The sequence below is a fragment of the Physeter macrocephalus genome, chromosome 1, assembly GCF_002837175.3.
Source record: "Physeter macrocephalus isolate SW-GA chromosome 1, ASM283717v5, whole genome shotgun sequence".
NCBI classification, from domain to species: Eukaryota; Metazoa; Chordata; class Mammalia; order Artiodactyla; family Physeteridae; genus Physeter; species Physeter macrocephalus.
In genome coordinates this window covers 26,893,832-26,917,007 of record NC_041214.2, presented here as the reverse complement: position 1 = coordinate 26,917,007, position 23,176 = coordinate 26,893,832, and the positions used below count along the sequence as shown (strand labels likewise).

Here is a 23,176-nt window from a genome sequence, read left to right as displayed (position 1 = left end):
GGACGCCCGGGCCCGCGCCCTGGGGGAGGGGGTGCAGCCGCAGGGTCGGGCACGTTACGCCGCAGCGAGTGGCCCATCTGCGCGGCTGTGCTGGAAGGCGGGGGACCGGGGACAGATGCGCACCCAAGGGTTGGGGACGTGACGGGCGCCGGTCCAGCAGGCTCGGGAACTGCGCTAACAGCCGCATCTCCCGTCTCCGGGACTGCGACTCGGACCCCGGTCCTGACCCATCGGGAACCTGAGCATTTCCTTGGTCGAACACCAGAGCCCCTGGAATTGAAGGGGACGTGCAAAGGCAGGGCCCTGCCCCCAGGGGCTTGCAATCTCAGCCTCCTACTTCGGCAGTAGTTAGGTCTCTTCTATTGGTACAACACGACCGCCCGCTGTTAGCCACTTCTTTGCAGGGTATATTATAAATCACCTGAGATTTTAGTCTGTCCGCGGTGCCACTTTATAACTCCTCTGCTATAGGTAAGTGACTAATTCCATTCTGGACTTTGGCCCAAATTGAATATCTCTTCTAAGGATCCATTATGGATGATACGTATTACGGTACTTTATACATATTTTAAAGGTTAAAGAATTTTCTCCTAATTATGAAGCTCAACTGCTCGGTCAGGTTCTCATGGTTAAAAAGCATAGGAGGATTAAGTCCGCGGTTTCAGAGAAACTTCTGGTGAGGTACTATCTCTGAGTAGTGTTTTTCCAACAAGAGTAGAGACCCATTAGAAGATTGTGAAATCAGTTTAGTGGGTTACTACCGGATTTTTTTGAAGATATAGAATATATAATGCAATATAAAAAAGAATAGAATAGAGTAGAAAATATCAGCGTGCATTGCACATAATAAGAGTAAGCATTGTTTTTTAGGCTTTGGGGTTTCAGTTTATATAATATGATTTTTAAAAACGGTGGGTCACTGTCAAAAAGTTTCTAAACCCTGACTAACAGGTTAATAACCCAGGATTTGGAATCAGTTGAACCTGCATTTAAGTCCCAGGTCTAACATAAACTAGCTCTGTGACCTAGAACAGATTCCGTGACCTTTCGGAGCCTCTTTATGTAGCTGTAAAAATGGGGGAATGTCTCCTGTGAGGACTATATGAAGTCGCATGTGTCAATCACTTTGCCCAGTGCTTTACTTACAGTAGGTGTTCAGTACACGGGCTAATTGCAATCCCTTTTGTTGCTGATATATTCAGTCCTGGCACCCAGTTATGGGACACTGCTTGTTTTCTTCTTTTTAGATCTCGATGTGGTGGAGATGGAGGACTCAGAACCAAGGATTTCCAAGTGATTTCTTCCAGAGCACGAGAAACTAACTCTGTTAAGCCTGCTCTGTTCTAACTGAGGTAACTGAATTTGCATCTCTCCGTACTCTACATGAAATAGGAAATTTTTTTTCTGAGGGACTGAACTGCTCCCAAGGAGCTTATGATTTGGTGCCAGCGATCCACCAGGTTTGGGGATTACGAAGTGACAGTGGCATTGAGGCGAGCTGTTGTTAAGGAGACATGAAGGGGGAACTAAGGGCTTCTCATTCCAGTTCTTCCAGTGACTGTCGTGGGAGCTTCTGTAGGTCTCTTCTTCAGGCCGGAAGGACCCACAGACGTCACTGAGGCCCAGAGAAGTTAAATGACTTTTCAGAGAGACCCAGTGGGCTGGGTGGGGATAGGCCTGGAGCTCACATCTCAATTGCTCAGTCACACAGTCAGCTTCCGGGCCTGCTGCAGGGTGACCACCGTGCTAGGCGCTGAGGATACAAGCGCGAAGAGCCCGTCCCCGGGACACACACTGTTTGCACAGATGAGTGTTGACAGCCCAGAACACTAAACTTCACCTTTGAGGCATAGAGAGGGCCCCAGATAGTGGTAATAACAACTACCATTTATCAAGCACTTTTGTGTGTGAGTGCAAGGCAGTGTGTTAAGGGCTTTAAGTGCTGTGTTTTTACTCACTCCTCACAATACCCCTGTGAAGTAAGGAAGAAGAGGTGTGCGGGACTGAAATGTGAAAATGCAGGCAGGTCATAGAGGGCTTTGCATCTCAGACCACACTTAGGATGCACATTTGGGATGTAAAGCACAATGCTAGGACCATGAAGTTCAAGGGAAAGTGCTTGCCCTCTAGGAGCTTATAACCTTAACTCCAGAGAGGTGGAGTCAGGTGGGCAGTGCCTGACATTAGCTCCTCTCGCCTTCACCTGCTTCCCCGGCAGTCAGTTGGAGCGGATCCGGAAGAGACCAGAGTAGTTGATACATCATGGTTCTGGCCCTTCCATGCAAGTTTTCATTTGATTCAAATTTAACATACATTTCCATCCACCTGTGAATACATAACGCTTTCAATTTATAGCCAATAGTAAGGGCTTCTCTGAATTCATTTGTTTATTTGTTCATTCAACAAATGTTTATTGAGCTCCTACAAGGCACTTACTTGGGTATTCAAGACCAAACTTGATTACGTTTTTACAGTCATGCTAATGGTCATGCGCATTCTCTTGGCAAGGAATTATCGTTCAACTATTAGAATTTTTCTGTTAACATGCTAGAATATTGGCTGCAAGGATGTTGGAGATTAACCCATAAATAGGATTCCAACTGGATAAGTAGGAAAATCTTTCTTAAAATCTTCAGAAAGGAATTCCTTTTTATTTTTTGATTCTGCTGTTACTGTCACCTTTACATAGAGGCCTTTTCTTTGTCCACTTAACCTATCGGCAGAGGAAAAAGCAGTTTGGCAAGGGGGCTTTCTTTGACTTGAAATGCTCTCCTCTTTTAGCTTGTAGGCCACACAAAGACACTGAATGTTCAGAAGTAAAGCAATTTAAGAGCTACTTTCGGGCTTCCCTGGTGGCGCAGTGGTTGCGCGTCCGCCTGCCGATGCAGGGGAACCGGGTTCGCGCCCCGGTCCGGGAGGATCCCACGTGCCGCGGAGCGGCTGGGCCCGTGAGCCATGGCCGCTGAGCCTGCGCGTCCGGAGCCTGTGCTCCGCAACGGGAGAGGCCACGGCAGAGGAAGGCCCGCATACCACAAAAAAAAAAAAAAAAAAAAAAAAAAAAGCTACTTTAATTTACAGGGTACAAAGTTAGAGGTAGCTCCAATGATTGCATTAAGTAACAGAGATCAGGTTGTAAGCCTTGAATGCTACTTGTAATAAACTTAAGCTCCAAATGGAGCAAAGGAGATGTTGAGTACGAATGTGCTTTGCAAACTTCTAGGAGTTCTATAAATGTTACAGCGAATATTTATCGAGTACCTACTATGAGAGCGGAAGGAAAGGCAGGGCAGAAACCAGAGACAGGGAGACCAGTTAAGACAAGTACCACAGTCCACCAAGGAAAAGGCAGGGTTGGGGGGAGCTCAGGGAAGACCGGAAATGGGTGATAGCAGTGAAACAGGAAAGGAACAGACACGAAGGGAAAAACTGACACAATCTGACATCTGATTTCCAATCTACTCAATTGGAAATCTGAGTAGAGAAGAAATAGCTAAAGTTGACACTGAGATTTCCAAAGCAGCGGTACCCATGAAGACACTTGGAAGGTGAGGGGCTGCATTTTAGAGGGGCTGAGTTTGAAGTGTTGAAGTATGATGTCCCCCAGACGATCAGCGACTTTGTACCCTGGAGGAAGGCCAGGGCTAGTTTGGGAGACACGGGGTGGTGAGAAAAAGTCGAGAGGTGAGAGAAGAGATTTTTCCGGGGGGAGACTGTAGGGAAGCAAAGCTTGAGGCTGGATCCTTATGAGAAAAGAAGGACTCAGGGAGGACCTAGAGAAAAGTCCGGCAAGAGAGTGAGGAAGAACAGGAGAACAGGGCTCCAGAAGCCAGAAGCAGGGTGTTTCCCAGAGGAGGGAGCCTGGAGTGTTAGACGCAGGAGGGGGAGGGATGAGGCCCAGGAGGGCCTTTGGTTTGACACGTGCTAGATCACACATTTGTTGGTGTTCTCCTTTCCTTTGTTGGTGTTTTCCTTGCAGAATGAATATCAAGTGGTTTCATTTGCAAAAAATTTGTAGCTTGCGCAAATTAAGAGTCACTGTTAAATTTGATCCTTGCAAGCCCCCAGACACACTTCTGATTACTAAAATTCAGGCTATTAAATGTGGTTTGAATGGTAGTCATCCACTTTATTCTGTTGTCAACAGATCGACCTAAGACGATCCGTTGATAGAAAGCTCTTTAAAAACTACATTTCTGTTGACGCAAAGGTTTCTAACAGTAATTAAATTTGTATTTTGCCTTTTACCATATGGCTGTTGTATGACATGAGAGAGAGAGAGAGTGAGAGTGTGTGTGTGTGTGTGTGTGAGTGAGTGTGTGTGTGTGTGTGTGTGTGTGTGTGTTTTCATGGGCATATGAGCTTAGTACAATGGAATGAGAAGGCTGGGGTCAGATAAATCTAGTTTCACAACCTAGCTGGGCCATTTTCCAGGGTTGTGACTTCAGAAAAGTTACTCTCTAAGCCTAACTTTTTCCATCCATAACTCAAATAGGATTATTTTGAAGATTGAGTAATATATAATTTGGTCAGGATCTATACCATAGTAGGCAATTAATAAATGCTGATTCCCTTCCCCTTACAACTTTTTTTTAGGTATATATATTTTTGCATAATATTCATCTATACCCAAAGCCTTATCTTTATGATTTATTTTAGTGTGTTAATTTTGTCATGGAAAGAGCATACCTCCCACGATAGCTAACCTATCCTGTGAGAGTTCAAGTGACCGGCAATTTAGTACAGATAAGAATCCTCTTGGGGAATTTATTAAAATGTAGGTTCCCAGGTCCCTAGCACAGAGATTTGAATTCAGTAAATTTCAGGTGGGACCCCTGAGAATCTTCATTTTAAACAAGCACTGCTGTGATGAAGGTTAACAAGTGCCAGTTTCTAGGAAGCAGAGGAAGGGTGTAAACCTGAGATTTGATAGGCTGATTTCAATTCCGTAAAGATATGCCTGTGCTCAAAATTCTTATATTTGTGTTATTCATGTTTACGGATTATATTTGCAATGAGATAAAAACACATGGATCCCAGATGTGAAGGAACGGTGGTCTTATCGCACCCCACTGTCGCTATCCGCGATATATCCACGGCAGTACTGGGTGACATACAGCCCCCAAATCATCTTCTTTTCCCTGCAGAGTAAGTGGTGACACCCTGTCGCTATGCCCAGAGTTTGCAAAACCAGTGTAACTTTAAATGTTGTTACCAATAATATATTTGATGGCAGTAACAGTGCACAGTCACGCCATTAAAATATTTTGATGCATTTGTCTATCTGACTCTGTGTCTTCTGGTTGATAAACATCTGTGTCATTATATATCCTTTGTTTTCCGCATCTTGGAATCATATAATTTTTAATTCACGTTGTTCCCAACCTCATTTTATAGGTGAGAGAATAATTTATCCTTTTTTCCCCTCCTAGTCCCAGCTCTCTTCTTTGCTTATTTACAGGAAAGGATTGAGACATATATACATGCTTGGTGTTAAGCTATGTATGGAGAATATAAAACATATTTGACTTGTATATATTAAATTGCACTTTACGTTCCTTGTACCTAATTTACAAATCAGATGACTCAGTGGGGATATGTTTATTAAAAAGCTATACTGAGTCATTTTATAACTGTTGTTGGCATTCTGTTGATGGTTTGCTTCTTTTGGAGCAGGATGCCAATGTCCTGGAGGCTTGCCTAGAATCAGGGTTTCTCCGTCTATACCCATAGCCCTTGAAGAGAGAAGTCAGAACTGAATTTCATGAAGTCCATTCTGTACCTTATGTGCATTATCTCAGCCATCTTATTAGAATCTCCAAATAACCTGGTGTGGTAGAAATTGAGGCAAAGAGGTTCAGTAATGCGGCAGACATTGTAGAGATGAGATTTTCACACCCTGGGCTCTTGTCTGGCTCCAAAGTCCAGCCTCCTCTCTCCACACCAGTTTCCCCAGCCACATACCGAGAGTATGAAATAGATCATTGTTCCTGATTGTGGCTTGGAGACCCTTGTCCCTGGTATTACAGTAACCTCAGAATTTTTGACAAGAAGCAAATGGACAAAGGTAATGTGCAAACTTGAGTTAGTTCAACAAATACGAACTATGTGCCAGGTATCAGATCAGGACTCCACCCTCGTGGGCCCTCCCTATCTTGGTCACCTATTCTTATCTACCATCCAAGTGCTGCTGCAGGCTTATTCTTTTAGAGTGAAAACACCAATGGATTTCTGCACTGATAAGATCAAGATTTGTGTCTTGCTATAGCTATCCCTGTCCCTGTGTGGGGCTAAGTGTTCTCCTAAGAGTCGCTCTGTCACTTTGAAAGTTTAAAACAGTTCCTTTTAGGGGATTGCCCCGGGGGTGCACAATAAGTGTTTGTTGATTACCCTCTGAGACCCTGAGGAAGTCTACAGGGGGCGAGGGAAGGAGCCCAGAGCCCTGCAGAGGAGGGGGTCTGGGGAGAGGTCAAAAGACCACCGTGTACGAGACCGGACTGGAGGCTTGGCAGTTCTTCCCGTGACCCACTGTGCAACCTTGGGAAAGAAAGTCATGTAACTTTGCTGGCTTGATTTCCTCAGCTGTAACTGGAGAAGGTTTGGCTCAATGATGGCAAAGGCCCCTAAGCAGAGGTGCTGAAGCGAGCATATGGTAACTCCATGTCTGAGGCATGCCAGGGGTCCCGGATTGCAGAGCTTCCTCCGACTGTCCACGAAGGGATACTAGTACTGGCCAGACCTCAGGTTCTGCCTTTACCCCGTACGCTTTTGAGGAAAGTGCATGAATTTAAGAGTGAGAGAGATTTTCTGCTTTGGAGGAAATAAGGATTTTTACTGGCTGGGAATCGATCAAAAGGTGACAAAATGGGAGGTAGGGAAGCACGGTTTGAAATTTTATGGCTAGGAAGAACCTTAGAAATAAACTATCCCAACCTCTTCGCATTCCAGATGAGGGAACGGAAGTGCAGGGAAGTCATAGGATTTGCTCAGGGTCACACCGGTAGTGGCAAACTGTGAACAGAAGCCAGTGTCCCTTGCCTGTCCAGTACGCTGTCTGCAGAAACAGGTAGGTCCTGTCCTAAGGCAGATTATCAGGAGAGCAGGAGGTGGCGGTCAGTAGGCAAAGCCTAAGGAGGCACTGGCACTCTACAACTATTCTGTTGGGGAGAGCAGCCTATCATGCCTGCTGGGCTTCTCACAGACATTGCTAAAAGGACACTACAGTGCACACTTTCCGTCCCATCGAAGCCCTTGGCTTCTTGTCAACTAAGATAAGGAAGAACATTTCTTTTTAATCTGGGAGAGGCAGAAGGCTGTCTCCTTTTTTTTTTTTTTTTTTTTTTTTTTCTTTTTTTGCGGTACATGGGCCTCCCTCTGTTGTGGCCTCTCCCGTTGCGGAGCACAGGCTCCGGACGCGCAGGCTCAGCGGCCATGGCTCACGGGCCCAGCCGCTCCGCGGCCAGGCTCCGGACGCGCAGGCTCAGCAGCCATGGCTCACGGGCCCAGCCGCTCCGCGGCATGTGGGATCTTCCCGGACCGGGGCACGAACCCGTGTCCCCTGCATCACCAGGCGGACTCCCAACCGCTGTGCCACCAGGGAAGCCCTGTCTCCTATTTTTTAAATCATTTTCCCTCTCATATTTAAATGAAAATTGTTAAGGTCTACAATAAGGTAGTTTCAAGAGGAATGAAACATCTTCTCAGGGAGTATGAAGGGGAAGACCCAGCTCGCACACCCCACGTTACTGGCCATGCCTATGTGCGTGTTCGTCGCAGGGTGCCCCGTTGTCATGAGAAATCCAGTGGCTGTACAAATGCTACAGGGACATCCTGGGGTTATTTCAGTAACCCCTGAAGGCCGGCTTTGTGCCAGGTGAGATAGATAGGAGCTGCCACTTCCTGCTTTGTGAGTTGGATGTTGTTTCTAGGTCCCGTTTTGTTTGTGTTATTTTTCCTGTTCGTGTGTTAGAACAACTTCTGATTATTTGCAGAGTTGATTACCACTAGATAGTAAGACCAGCGATTCAGTAAAAACAAAGCTGAATTTATTATCTTAGCAGGCAAGAGAGACTGGCGTTCAGAATCAGCCTCCCCAATCGTATAAGCATTTTTCATGCAAGCATGGAGATTTCTGATTAGTTCTGATAGAATGCTGATTCGCTTCTAGACCAAAGTGAGGATTTTCTGTTTTCAAAACCTCCTCGGCATTCTGGTCTGTCCCTGCGTAGACCTATTTATTCTGGTCTTGTGGTCCTTGACCCGAACTCGGAGGGCAGGGGTGCCACGGTCTCGGGTGGCCCTCGGTGCTCGTGGGGGTTAGGCAGCAGCCAGTCATAGCTGCATCCCGGGTGCCTGCTGCAGATTCCTCCTGTTGCGTGTTCTGCCCTTTCCTTTGCATTAATGCACGTTCCACCTTTGCTTTAAAACGGGAAGGGGTGGGAGGACCACTTTGAGGAAGCAGAAGGCTCTGGGATACATGGAAAAAGGGATGACGTGGCAGTGAAATGAAGCCCCGAATGGGGTTTTACTCAGATGTTAGAGAACTGGCCTACCCCGGGTGCTGTGCTAAATCGGGTTAAAAAAAAAAAAAAAAAAAAAAAAGAAGCCTGACCTTTAAAGTTTTTCCTGTCAAGGTCTAGCAATTCTGGAGTTTCTTCAGCTCCTGTACCCTGCAAGTTGACTTTTTGCACAGAAAAAGAGTGAAATGTTGTCTCAGAAATTACCTGGGAGAACGTTTTTTTCTCTAAATGAATATGCACTACGAAGTGAGTTCTTACCTTGTTTTGTTGTTTATTTAATATTCTTAATATTCATCTTTGTTTTCTTTTTTCAGGAAGTCACTCAGGAGCTTTGTACCATGTTCAAATGATCTGTGTTAAGACTTTTTCTATTTAATGATAGGTGTTTCCAATAAGGTGATTTGCGTGTCTCTCTATTTTAGGAAATACTTTTCGAGGCCTTTAATTTTTTCTCTTTTATGAAGCTTAAACGGGAGTCTTACATCCAATCCTAGCAGCTACCTTCCATGAAAAATGACCTACTTTTCCCCCCATGAGGTTTCCTGACTCAGGGAGGAAAATAAAAGTCGGGTGATTAGTCATTGTGGCGTTCAGCAAACAGATACTTCGGAGGCCATGATTTATGTTGCTGGTCGGAAAAAGAGGTTATATCTGTCTCTAGACAATGACTCTTGTGAAAGGTAAGTGCCCTGTGTTCCCAGAAGGTCCCCAGGGTGCCCCTGTTGGTTGCGTTCAGGTTTCTAAAACCCGGTGGCCATTTTCTGTGAGTTTGAATCCCTGTGTTAAACTCCTCCCCCTGTGGAGTCTATGAGCATTTGTTTTCTAAAATGAAAGCACAGGCAGAAACTCGAGCTGTTCTACAGAACAGCCTGTTCTTTAGGTGTTTTTTTTTTTTTTATCAGTGTATCTAAAGCATAATTTTTCTAAACAGTCTATTGTGGGTTTTTATCTACAGTGGGTTTGGGTTTGTTCGGGGAATTTTACTTTTTTAAAATGCTGACAGCATCTTTATTGATGTAATTGCTCCCTGTTTCCCCTCAGCCCCAGATAATTTCACTCTAAAACAGGTGAGCAGGGGAACTATTTGGGTATCTACTGCCAGAAACCTTCATTTAGTTTTAATCAAATTTCTTTGGGGGTAAAATTGGCAAAAGCCAACCGGGACTTAGTTCCTTGCATACTCTTCCCTCCCCCGCCCCCCCGCCCCCCATCCCCGCCCCACAGTTTTCCCCAGTCAGTTTCTTTTGTCTAAACCATCGTGCATCCGTTCGTGTGTCTGGCCAGAGTTTTTGTAGCATTTCCGCAGTCCAGAAAAGCTGCTTTGCCTCTGGTGGTGCGTCAGACTGGCCGGTGGGCCTGCTTGACAGCCCTGCCAGTCACCTGCATCTCCTGAATCCTAGTTTGAGGTGACTTTCACAATCCCGTGCCGCCTCAGAGATCTGTGCTGTCATGCCTGGCCTCTTTCCAGAGATTGCAGTATTGCCAGCAGTGGCTTGAAACTGGAAAAATGGGAGGTGGAAGAGAAATGATGGAAAACATGGGAGGAGAGATTGTGGGAAACAGAAGAGAAGGAAATGTGTGTGCAAGGAAAGTACGCACGTGGACTCAACTAAATATCTGAGAGCCCAGGTCTATAAAAATGATCTCTGTGCGTTGGCATTTTGTGTCTGGACCCAGGTGGGGAGCCACTGTGAATGTGGGGCTGTCTGTTGATGGTGGGGAAGAGGCATGGCAGAGCCGGGCAAGAGCACCGGCAGCTCGGGACTTCCCTGGCCGTCCCGTGGTTAGGACTCCTCGCTTCCACCGCAGGGGGCGCGGGTTGGATCTGAATCCTGCATGCCGCATGGCATGGCCAAGAAGGAAATAAATTTTAAAAATTAAGTATAGCTTTAAAAAAAAAAGAGCATTGGCAGCTCTTCTCCAGGAGGTCCCCCGCCTCAAGCATGACAGATGCTTAGACCGCTCTCCAGACCAAGTGGGTCGGCTCTGCACGAGCCCCCTCAACGTCTCTAGAGCGGGATTTGCTTCCTTGGCTTGACCGCCATTGTTCCATTGAATACTTCTCTGAGATTCCCCGAGGACACTTGTGATCTTGCTGGATATGCTTTATTGTGTTGACCCCATTGTTTGACCTCCAGGCTCCCATTTCTGTGATCTAGTTTCTAGAATTGTTGTTGTCTCTGTGACGCTGTGATGGAGCATGATATCAATTCAGAATACTCTGACCCACTAAGCAGCTATGCATTCTCAGCAGTTATTGCTTCCCTTATTACATCACCTGCTTATGATGAATATGGAACCGAACGCTCTATTAAAATGGAGAGCTGGGTGCCTCTGAGAGTGTGAGTCTGATCGTGTGGAGGGCTGATTAGGAGTTACCATCTCCTTCTCGAAGCTTGAGCCGACTGTATCATTAAAATGGTTTTAGAGAATTCCCTGGCGGTCCAGTGGTTAGGACTCGGTGCTTTTACTGCCAGGGCCCAGGTTCAATCCCTGGTCAGGAGCTAAGATCCTGCAAGCCGTGCGGCACAGCCAAAAAAATAAATAAATAAAATTTAAAAAAAAATTTGACTTTGAAGCAAAGTGGAGAGTTTGATAGCTGCCCCTCTGTCCCCCAGGACTCAGTAGGAAATTTCCCACATGGGAGTGAACAAACGGGAGGGATCCTGAAGAGATATTATGTGACCCAAATATATTCCATGTTAAGGCTTCTCACCACCTCTTCTTCATTAAGATGGAGTACTTTGGTAGTTTTGAAAGCTTGAATACTGATATTTCACCATTTAAATTTTAGGAGGACTATGAATCACTGTATGGAGGTTGATATATTACAGGCTTAAGTGATCTATCCTTATGTTATAGATTAGGGTCTAAAATTCAGATACATCCAGGGACAGGAAGGTAATACGAATGTTCAGTGTGGGCTGGGTATAGGAAGATAGAATGGTTAGATCGTGGCAAACTGGAGGGCATTAAAACATTTTAAAATACCGTGGGGTTGAATGAAACGGGTCTGCAGGCCGAATTCAGCTCCTGGACTGCTGCTCTGCGCGGCAGTTAGAGAGCTACACCGTCTGACTCCATCCACCAGGCTGGGTTTCCTCAATGGCAGCTTGCCCAGTCTTCCTGCAGAGCATTGGGCGTGGAGCTCTCCAAGACCCAGCCCAGAAAAATTCATGGCTGTTGAACCTTCTCCATGTCACAGCAGATAAAGGAGCTACTCTGGATATGAAGTGTGTCCATGTCATACAGGCAAAGTGATTTGCAGCAGCAGAACACACCTTGTATGTCGGAGGACATCTGGAGAGGCATCAGACAGGGCAGCCTTGACTAAGCGCTCAGTGCGCCCATTTCAGGACGGAACAGGAAGGACCCACCAGTGGAAGCGCCGCCTTACCCGGCCGTGTCACTCCCAGGGCAGCTGAATGGAGCCAGGCCTGCAGAGGCTTACCTGGGTGGTATTGGGCCATGGGGTGACAGCAGAGGACGGCAGGCATATCTTGATATACCTGGTCTCTGATATTGAACTGCTTGGCCCAAAAGGATGCTTCTAAAATATCAGGCAGTTAGCAACTTCCTAATTCGTCCTAGGCTGGGACAATGTGAGAACTGTCCTCTCTCTCTGTTGACACCCTATTGACCTTCCGCACATCCTGGAATTTATAATGTCTTCCCTTTTTTCTAAACATCTTTTAATCACTCTCGTTTCCGTCAGCTCTCTTGGTGCTAAGTGAGTCATAATGTCTGCAAAGCACTTAGCACAGGGCCTGGCATGTAGAACGTGCTCAGTAAATATTAGCTTTTATTGTCACTGGAATCATCATCACCACCGTTATAACCCTTGTCATTTCCCCAGTGGATACGGAAGCTGGGTTTCCTTAAACCTTAAACTTGGTTGTGTACCTCTGCCGCCACCAGCCTGAGATAAAGGAAGATGGACCACACGTACGTAAGCCACTGTGTCAGGAAATGCTCTTCACGTGATCCCCTGCGCGCTCATGTTTGGGGAGCACTGCTCTAGACACCGTGGTGAAGTACGGAGACGGGCTTGCATAGAGATTGGTCCTTGTGGACTTGCTAACTAGGCGGTACTTTGGGACAGTCTTAGGGGTGGACGCTGGGGAGGGATGTGCCTTTTACATTATACGGTAGGGATGTATGATGAGGTGGTTTGGGCCACACTAAGAATCTGATTCTCAAGGCTTCAGTCCCCTGGCTGTGACCTTAACCTCAACAAAGTACCTTATTCGTCCTCCCACCCTATTGACCTTCTGGCCACGCAAACCCTGTTGCCAAGAAGGGAAATTCCTATATTAGAGGACAGACAACCTTTGTGCGTCAGGGAGCCGACACAAATAGTAAAAGTGTAGAACTTTAAAGGTAGAACATGTATCGGTGTAAAAATGAGGGGCAAGCCAGTCTCAGTGAAGATTTTGGGTCCCTGGTAGGTGATGAGAAGGGAGGTGTGGCTGAACGTTTTTTAATGTTGGTGACCGAGAGTATTGCCTGCTTCTAAGAAACATTTTGAAAAGTAGAAATAACCGATCCCATGCTGCCATGGTGGCTTATTGTTTGGACTGGAAGCTACTAAGGTGGTGAGGAGAAAATGGCCACAGTACCTTAGAGATGAAATCCTAGCTTCGTATCAAATTCATTTAGTTGAGAAAGTGAATTAACTGAAAGCCTTTTCAGCCCCTCAAAGCTCTCGCCTGTATTTTGAGGGTAATGTGGTCTAGCATTTTGTTAATTTATGATTGTGGTGATTTTTTTCCTTTCTGTACTGTACTTTCAGATGGCCTGAGGCACTGGACACTTAGTGGCCTGGGGTCCTTAGGGCTACATGAGACTCGGAAGTGGAACTGTATACTTAGCAGTTCCTAAAACGGCGCTCTCTCTCTTTTTTTTTTTTTTTTTTGTGGTATGCGGGCCTCTCACTGTTGTGGCCTCTCCCGTTGCGGAGCACAGGCTCCGGACGCGCAGGCTCAGCGGCCATGGCTCACGGGCCCAGCCGCTCCGCGGCATGTGGGATCTTCCCGGACCGGGGCACGAACCCGCGTCCCCTGCGTCGGCAGGCGGACTCGCAACCACTGCGCCACCAGAGAAGCCCAGCGCTCTCTTTTTTTCTTCCACCTCTTCCTGCCACTGTTGGGGAACTTAGCTTGGAGATCTGGCCCCCAGTCCCCTCTCCCATCCACCCAGATGAGTTATTGCCGTGGTGTCTGGTAGCCTCCCAGAAGATATGTCTAAATCCCCAAAGCTGTGAATGTGACCTTTTTTGGAAAAAAAGGTCTTTGCAGATGGAAATTTTTTAAGGCTCTTGGGATGAGTTCATCCTGGATTATCAGGTGGGCCCTGAATCCAATGACAAGCGTCCTTATAAGAGACACACAGAAGAGGGACACATAAAGAGGAGAGGGCCATGTGAAGATGAAGGTAGAGATTGCAGTTATGCAGCCACAAGCTAAGGAACCCTGGAACCATCATAAGCTGGAAGAGTCAGGGAAGGGCTCTCCTCCCTGGAGCCTTCGGAGAGAGCTCAGCCCTGCCAACACCTTGATTTTGGACCTCTGGCCTCCAGAACTGTGAGAGAATAAATTTCTGTTGTGTTAAGTCCCCGAGTTTGTGGCCGTTTGTTATGGCAGTGTTTGGAAACGGATACAGTGTCAAGCCTAGCCTTGATTCAGAAGTGCCTGGGAACTTGTGAAAAATCAGTTCCTGGGGTCTTACTCTGTGGCCGTTCTGATGCAGTCAGTCTCGGGTGGCACCAAGAAACAACTTTTAGTAAGAGCCTCCAGGTGATTCTGGTAGATCCATTTACCTTCTCGGTATTGGTAGTCCTCAGGTTCCTTCTTTTGCCCTTTTTCCTTTTTATCTGCTTTCCTTGGGCATTATCCATGCTTGTGTGTGCAGCCACCTCCTATGCGTCAGTGCACCGTGCAGCTGAATCTTCAGCCCAGCTTCCTTTCAGCATCCAGGTCCATGGTGGAGGCCTGTTGGTGGGGAGAGCCAGCTTCGTCTTCCACAGGCTCCCCCTTTCAAGCCAGCCCTTTGGTCTGGTTCCCTACCTGTTAATGGCACACGCAGGCAACGGAAATGGTGTGGCAACCTTCATTCTTCCTCTTTCTTTCTCCTCCAATGTCCAACTAGTTGATGCTTCCATCCAAATAGCTTTCACTTCTTTCTCTCCTTGTCATTCCCACCTGTCTCCTTACCTTCTTTCTAGATCCCCTCCAGACATGCTTCTCATCAAACTGTTCCCAGAATGACGTGTCTGCAAATGTGTCAAATGATTCTTGCTTCAAATCTCGTAAGTGACTCACCATCGTCCAGGCTGCACGTTAGAATCACCTGGAGAGTTTGTTTGTTTTTTTTCTTTTTAATCCCAATACCTAGCATCCACCCAAGACCAAACAAATCAGAAGCTCGAGTTGGAGCCCGACTGTTGGTATGTTTTCAGGTTCCCATAGGTGATTCCAATATGCAGGTAAGGGTTGAGAACTACTGGGCTAGAGGATCAAGTCCAAAGTCGATGCTTTCTTCACGACTGGGTCCCTGCCAGTCTCTCGCCCTCCATCTCCCACCCAGCCCTGCCCACACCCCATGCCACAGACGTCCCACCTCCTTGCCCTTCCCCAAATGCATCATTCTGTTTCCTGCTTCTTTGCCTTTGCTTGACCTTTCCCTAGAATAGAATGCCTTTTTCCCTCTTGGATTCCAAAAAAATGCTCCATATCTCTCAAGACTCGGTTCCACCTCACCCTCCCTGACTCGCCTTCCGCAAACCCAACTTAAGGCTGCCTGCTCACTAGAGCACTGCCATCATCATGGAGGAGCTGTTTGTCTGCATGTCTTATCTCCTCCATTGGACTGTGGGCTCCAGGAGGCTGCTGAAAAGGGAAAGAAAGAAAGGATTAAACAAGGCCGAGGGGACAAAATCATTTTTCTGTTTCTCTGAATCATTGTATCCACGCTGCCTTATGGTTCATCAGGCACTTTTTAGAAAACAAAATGACTTGGTTTTAATGAATGTCATGAAGTTGTAGCAGTAGTGGTGGTAGTAGTAGTATGTAATACCATTAAGTGAACACTTGCTAGCTGAGGTCTCTATAGTCGTTGCCTTGTTTAACTATCACGGTAATCATCTCAGGTATCATTCCCACTTTACAGAATGAATTAAACAAGATGCTGTGCGGTCAGGTAATGCAAAATGGCAGAGAATATGAAGTAGAATGTGTAGATGACCACTTGGTCAGCAGTATGTCTGGTATATCGACTGATCAGGAAAAACTGGTTTTATTGGTAAAAATAGCTGATGTGTAGTTTTTTGAGTGGCAAGTACACATTCGATGCTGAATTTGGCATAAAAAATACACAACCACTAAACATATCAATCATAAATGAGATGGTGGTTTCTATTTACTAACACTTGGAATCACATAACATAGTCTTCCTTTTAAGTGTGCTGGAAGGAAGTTGTGACCCAGAGTCACAAGATCAGGGTTGAAAACCCAACCTTGCCAGTTACAGGCCGTGTGGTGTTGGGATTTTGGCGTAATTTTTCTGAGCTTTAGCATCTTCATCTTTGAAATGGAAGTATTATTTCACAGCCCACGGGGGTGTTACGAGAAAGGAGAGGAGATGGTGTGTATGAAAGTGATTTGTAAATGGCCACAGAGGGTAAACAGGACTCAGGCGAGGAGTTCTTGTCTTTGTGCTGCGTTTGGGTCCAGAAAGTTGGCGTTTGGGAACAGTCAGGACGGGGAAGGCGGTGTTTTTCTGGGTGAGCGGATATGGGCACTGGAACAGCCGCAGGCTGGCTGAATTCCCCGGTGCGGCAGGGTCTGAGGATGCTGGGATGGGGAAAAAACAAGTGGCCCAGGCTAGTTAGGGAGACTGTGGAAGGAGAAGGATGGTTGGAAATTAGAGTCTCGTTGTGCTTATTGATACAGTGGAGCTGAGAGAATGTAGTGGTCAGGGTTTTGTGTTGGGTCACCGTAACCAAGGACCAACCCAGGGACCAGAGATCAGCTCCAGGGCCTTGATGTCTTTGTTCTTTTACTCGTAGGTTATTTCCAGCAATTTCACCCCCAGCAGCTGTGAGGTTTTCTGGGTCTCAGAGCAAAAGCTCACCTACCCTGAGGTCCTAGCGTCTGCATTCCAAACATATTAATGTATTAAGACGCCGGAGTTTCTCTTCACAGGGTCAAGGTGACTTCGTGCCTGTGTGGCTTCAACCTCCTTCTCTTTAAAGGTGGAGCCGAGCCTTTACCTTTTTTTTTTTTTTTTTTTTTTTTTTTGTGGTATGTGGGCCTCCCTCTGTTGTGGCCTCTCCCGTTGCGGGGCACAGGCTCCGGACGCGCAGGCCCAGCGGCCATGGCTCACGGGCCCAGCCGCTCCGCGGCATGTGGGATCCTCCCGGACCAGGGCGCGAACCCGGTTCCCCTGCATCGGCAGGCGGACGCGCAACCACTGCGCCACCAGGGAAGCCCCACCTTTACCTTTTTTATTCTAATAGATTGAAGAATATTTTCTAAGTCGTCATCAGTATAACAGTTCTGATCTTGAATCCCATTCTGCCACTTTTCAAGAGGAGAGCATAGGAAACAGCTTTATTGTCACAGACGTCACCACCCTAAACTTATCTGAAAGCTTCTGGAGCAGGAGTCGGCGTATCATTTTTAAGGAATCAGTAGGTATATTTTGAGATGGAATTGTTGTTCTAAAATATTCCAACAGATTAGAGATAATGGACCAAGTGAACACCATTAAATTTGACCAGAATGAGTGAGTTTTTGAGTATCAGTTAAAAAAATTCAGTCTTGGAAGTTGGGAAGCCAAAGAGGAAGAAGAACACGAGGGCAGAAAGAAGAACTCCATGCCAAAAAAAAAAAAAAAAATCAGTTATCACGCACATACTATTTTCTGTGCACTTTCACTGACTGGGTGTTCCTGTCCTCATTGAGTCCCCCCAGCACCCCAGGAGGTGTGTATGATTTGCTCCATTTTATATGTGAAGAGACTGAGGCTTAAGGATAAGGTCAGGTACTTTGTAAAGTCAAGTCCTGCTGTCAGTGAGCGGGTCCCAGCAGCTGCCAGTTGAGGAGTATGGTGCACTGTAAGGCGTGCGGAGCCAGAAGTGTAGAAACCTGTTTTGGCCACACCATGAGACCTTAGGCGATTCATTCTACTTCTCCGCCCCTCCATTTTCTCATATCTAAAATGAGAGGGTTGGACTAAACAATCTAAAGTTCCTCATCTTATAAAATTCTCTTTGCTAGGGCATAGCTGAAGGAATGGGAGATGCTTAGCCCAGGAAAGGGACATGCAAACCTTCCAAGGGCTGTCGCGTGGCAGAGTTTACAGTTGAGGGCTCCCCGGGAGGACTGCTCCCCTAAGGAGGAAATTCCCACACTGGGTGGAGTGGTCCTCACCCCTGGTCTGCAGAATCTCTAGAATCCATCTGTGGCAAATTAAGAAGGAGTTAGAAGGCACGCTCCACTAGGAAGCTTGCTCTCTTTGCTTTTTGTTATTTAAAACACCCAAGGTCTGTTTATTTTGAAGGGAGGCTCCCTCATCTGCCATTTTGAGAAAGGTTTGGGGGACTAGATTGCCAGTTAACTCAAGACCCAGGAGCATCTCTTTGTGTGGACTCAGCACCATCTTGTGGACATAGTACTGTGAACTGGGAATGGACTCTGGTCCTCAAATGTAAAGGAACCTCAGGACACAATCCTGAAGGAGTTGCTGCCTGGGAAAGGCTCTGTCTAGGGATCATGTTTTGAAGAGGGGCTGCCTGCTTTCAGAGGTAGGATCTGCCTTGGGGAATTTACTTTTATGACTCTAACCCTATTATTATGCCCATGACACCTGGGAGAGCAGAGTGGACAGGCTCAGTGACACAGTAAGCCAGACCTCCCCAGAGTTGTGGTACAGTACAGCCAGGGTCCTGTTTCCGGTGCGGGGGACAGGGGGAATCAGTACGGAGGCGTCCTCAAGAGGGAGCCCCGAGCCGCTTCCCCTCTGGCCTCCTTCCCCCTGTATCCTGCATCCGGCCTCACCTCTCCAGGTCTAGGACTCTGCCCTGCCCCCTCTCCTTCTTGCTGGTATTGATTGCCACTCAGAGCATAACTTACCTTATGGTGCTTAAAGGCCCCCTTCCGCAAGAGGTGAGGATGGAACAGATTGAAGATGTGAAGGGAACAGAGCACTCGGGCTGAAAAATGCTTTGCCTTCCCCCACCCTGTCTCCTAATACTGGTGAGGCTAGCCACATCCATGTTCTTGCTGTTTCTGTGTGGGAAGAAACAGAGTAATAATCTCATCCAGGGCTAAGATGACGGTCGAGGGCAGTCTTGTTCAGTGCCTTTACCAGACTGGAAAGAGCAACCTGTGACCCTAGAGAGGCCACTCGAGGGTAGAAGCGCTCTCTGGATGTTCAGAACCCCGGCCTCTTCTTCTCTGCTTATCCTTCACAGTGGGGTTGGTAGGGGGTTGGGGGAATATGTGTAAAGGCATGCAGGGCTCCCCAAAATAATAGAGTCACTGATTTTGCATTTGTTAATACACAGTTATTGGCTCTATTGATATTATATTACATCGTGATGCATGTACCTGTTCTTTAAAAGTGAGTTATTTGTTCTTTCAATTACATTTCTGTCCCCATATTAACATATTCTCCCAAGACCTTAGTATAGGAATGCTTAATGAATTACCCACGGTCCCTTATTTTGCTAAATATTTATTTTTGCACTTACCTTCCATAATTATGTTCTTCTGACTTCCCTTTTTTTGGGGTCAGCCTGGCCTGAGCCCCATAGCTCCTGACTGTCCAGCCTGCCCAGACCTGAGTTGCCCAGGCTCCCTGGAAGCCCTGGAAACCGGGGACTCTCCAGGCCGCTCATCTCTCCACTTCAGCCCCAGGGAAGTCCCCACTTACAAAATGATCCCTGCTTCCAACACCCTTTCAACCAACAGGCGTTAAATTGGTTGCTATTATCATAATGAGGTGGGCCAGAGAAAAGGGTTGTAGGAATTGTTTTGTTTTCTGGAATTTTCATGGGAAATTATCGGGGCGAAAAAGAGCAATAGAATGAGATACTACGTTTTATCTGGACTATCTCTTCTAATCCTGTTAAGAATTAAGTTGCACTATTATATCCATTTTATAGATTAAAAAAAAACAAGTCTTGAGATGCTAATTAACTTGTTCAAATTCATACAGCTACTAAGTGGCAGAACTGGAGTTTGAACCCAGGAGTATGTAAGCAGGGGCCCTGCTCTACCCTCTGAGGATAAAGATATCTCTACAGGAGGAGAAAGGACAGCCCCCGGGGAACAGGAAGGGGAAAGCTTGGAACAATTGACTACCTCTGACAGTTGTCAAAAATTTTAATCAGGGACTTCAGTGGAAGCTTGAACCAGAATCCAAAATCAGCACATAAATGTGCAAAACCCCAGACTGAACCCAAATTAAAAAATTTTTTTTTACTGAATAAGCCACAACCTAATGAATCCATTAAACTGAGACATAAACTAAAAAGACTTTTAAATCAAAAGACTGAAACATCAAAATGTTCTCTAAAATAAATCATAACCCAACTGACATACTAGATTTCTAGTTTAAAATAAGAGAGAGGAGGCCTCAAGACTTTATCCCCACAAAACCTCCTTGGTGTGAGGGCAAAGGAGCAAATGTGGTCTGCGAGGAGTCTAAAGAGACAGGAGAGGTGATGAAGCAGATCACAGGGGAGGCTTTCTTACGAAATAAAAGAATATCACCATCTAAAATAGGAACGTGACCCCATAAACGGCCAGCATCTGGCCGTGTTTATATAGCCAGTGGTCATTTGAGTGACCTTCTGACTTAAAAGGACAAGTGCACAGACTGGAAATGTATAGATGATTTAAGTATTTGTTTTAAACATTAGTTTCCTTTCTATCAAGCTTTTTATTGGAATTGCTAATAAATTGCAAATAGCCAACATGAATAATTTTTACTTAAAAATTTAATGCCTTCTTCCATAGGCTTAGAAGAAATGCTAACAAATGATGCAACTAAAAAAAAAATCATTTCAATGGTACTTGTAACTAAATGCCCACATATGAAAGGCTCAGATGTAATAACTGCTCTCTGCATTAAAGAAGAATGATTCGTTAATGAGCCCCTCTGGGGTATTAAACACTGGGGTGGGGACTGGGGAACCCTGGGTGCACAGTGAAATAGAATACTTGTCCCTGCCGTTGAGGAATTTCACGTTCTCTAGATTTGGGGCCTGGGGGCCAAGGCTTGGTAGTATTTGCTCCTGCTGACATTTACCACTAATAATAATTAATTGGTAATAGTAATACTGATAATAGCTAATGTTTATTAAGCTTGATTTCATGTCAGATATTAAGCCAAGCACTTTATAGGTATTATCATTTAATCCTCACGTTAACCTGGTAGATTCTATTATTAGCTCCATTTTGCCGATGAAGAGGCTGAGGTGTAGAGTTTAAGAAACTTGCCCAAGGTCACAGCCAGAATGTGACGAGAGCCGCTTGACACCAGAGTTCAGGCTCTTAGCCATGGTGCCAGACTGGACATGGGCTGCCTTGTCCCAGATTATCCTTCGGGAGAGCCCTGTTTCAGGAGTAGACTAATACAGTGGGTCTCTGGGGTCCCTCAGCTCTCTTAGTTCAGTAGCTTTAATCTCCCCCCTCTGCCCCTTCTGTGCCCACTTCTCGTGGTAGCCCCTGTGTTACACTCAATAACTGGTGGGTGGTAAGGCATTCGATAAATATTACCTTGAAATGGAAGTGGATCAAAATGATAATATTTATGAGTGCCAGCTATTACTTTGAAGTTTACTGTTCTTGAGAAAATAAAAGTAGAAATTTATGGAAAATTCTGAATTTCCCTGAAGTGTTCACCCCAGGGCCATCTGGTGGTCCATATGGAGTCTTTGTGCATATCGGGGAAATGGCTTCTCCTGGCAGGGGGATGCAGCCCTCACCAGGGTACATGCCTGGCCAAGCAGAGCGCGGACTGGCTCTCAGCCTCGCCCTTTACCCTCACTATGTACCACAGGACAGGACCTGTCCCCCTGCACATGGCAGCCCTGCTCAAGTCCAGGCTACCGATTGCCAAAGCACTCACACACCGGTAGGTAGGCTGGGGTCGTGAGCATAGGAGCCTTTGATACCAAGAAAGAGCTGGAAAAGCGAAGTGCTTTCTTTCTTGGTGCTCCTGAATCCGCAGTGAAGAGTGTGGTTTTGGGGGTCATCCTGCCTGGATTTTAACCCCAGCTCTACCACTCACTGGCTAAATAACCTTGGCCGAGTTACAAGGTCTCTCTGAGTCTCAGTTTTCTCATCTGCAAAATAAGGTTGCTGTGAGGTTTCATCGGGATGGTGTATATGGAGTGTGTAGAACGGTACCGGGCGCAGGAATGCTCTCGACTGGTGTTGGGGGCATGGCACGTGGCTGGCATATTTAGGTGAACTTCCTCCTTCACAGAATGAGTCAAGTTGGGGATGTTGGCGCATTTGTGGCGGGATGTGGATGTCACCTTAAAGCAGCCCTCAGGAGGGCTGCCCAGAGGGGCTCCCACACAAGCAGGGGACACAGTGACCTGATTCTTCAGAGTGTAATTAGGGCTCGTGGAGCAGCTCGTGTGCATGACATAGCTGGGTGACGCTGAGCAGGGTGCAACAAGCCTGCCTGCCCAGACCTGCTCCCGAAGCTGATTCAGTGTCAGCACTGTCACCTGGCGCATATTCTTCTTGAGGTTCCACAGCCGAGCCTGAGGCGCGGCTCCACGGAGACCCACCATTATAAGCTCCCACTACAATGCCTTTTCCGTCCTACTGTTGGTTGCCTGATGGGGGAAGAGGGCTTGTGTATGCCTTTGGAGTGGGTCACAGACTGGTGTACCAGGAAGCACAAGCATCCACAGTTTGGGGACCCAGAAGCAGGCCACAAGCCCAGCTGTGCTTCACTTAGCCCAGAAGCTTCTCCAGATCAGCTTCTCATGAGAGGAGGCTGAGTAAGGGAAGCCTTCGAAGGAGCTGAAAAGTGGTTACAGAGAGTGGACACCTCTGGGAGTGCCTGAAGGGAGGACAGTTACAGAAACAGGGTCCTTACAAACACCCAACACCAGGTCCTTATGCTATACCCACATGTTAACGGCTTTAGATTTTTAGTGTTTAAAAAAACAGTTAACTTTTTACAAGTTTGTTGCTAATTCAGTCCAAGCACTCAGGAGACAAAAGGCCAAATCCCTGGAGCTTAAAGGCGAAAGAACAAAATTCAACTGAGTACATTTTAAAGATCTTACTGGCTTTATTTAGTGATTCATGAGTCAGGCAGCATGCAGTCTAGCAGATAGAATGGAGCGCCAAAGAGCTATACAAGGTGAGAGATTTTATTGGAAGAAGGGAACAGAACAAGGAAATTATACTAGGCAAAAAGGTGAGTTGATTATTGCAAGGTTCCTTTCCTTATAGGGGATGACGGGGGTTGTCAGGCAGATTACCTAACTAGTGCTGATCAGTCTATTCCTGATTTAAGCTGATACCGAGTTTAGGATTGTTTTGCAGGAAGAGCCAAAACTTAAAAGTTGAGGGGGCTTCCCTGGTGGCGCAGTGGTTGAGAGTCCGCCTGCCGATGCAGGGGACACG

The 23,176-nt window shown here is 46.5% G+C and overlaps 1 protein-coding gene across 12 annotated transcripts in view; it reads left to right on the top strand.

Annotated features, from left to right (window-relative positions):
- ZBTB38 (zinc finger and BTB domain containing 38) overlaps positions 1–23,176 on the top strand; it is a 77,740-nt gene that overhangs the window by 33,118 nt on the left and 21,446 nt on the right. For 6 of the 12 annotated variants that reach the window (XM_007107007.4, XM_007107003.4, XM_007107004.4 and 3 more), the window contains one exon: positions 1,248–1,352. The exons of 3 other annotated variants lie outside the window; for them this stretch is intronic. The gene's annotated coding sequence lies outside the window, so the exon portion shown is untranslated. Of the gene's footprint in view, positions 1–279; positions 472–1,247; positions 1,353–8,808; positions 9,197–14,739; positions 15,535–23,176 lie in introns of those variants that run through there. 3 more of the 12 variants (XR_003679583.2, XM_007107008.4, XM_007107014.4) reach the window with 3 other exon arrangements.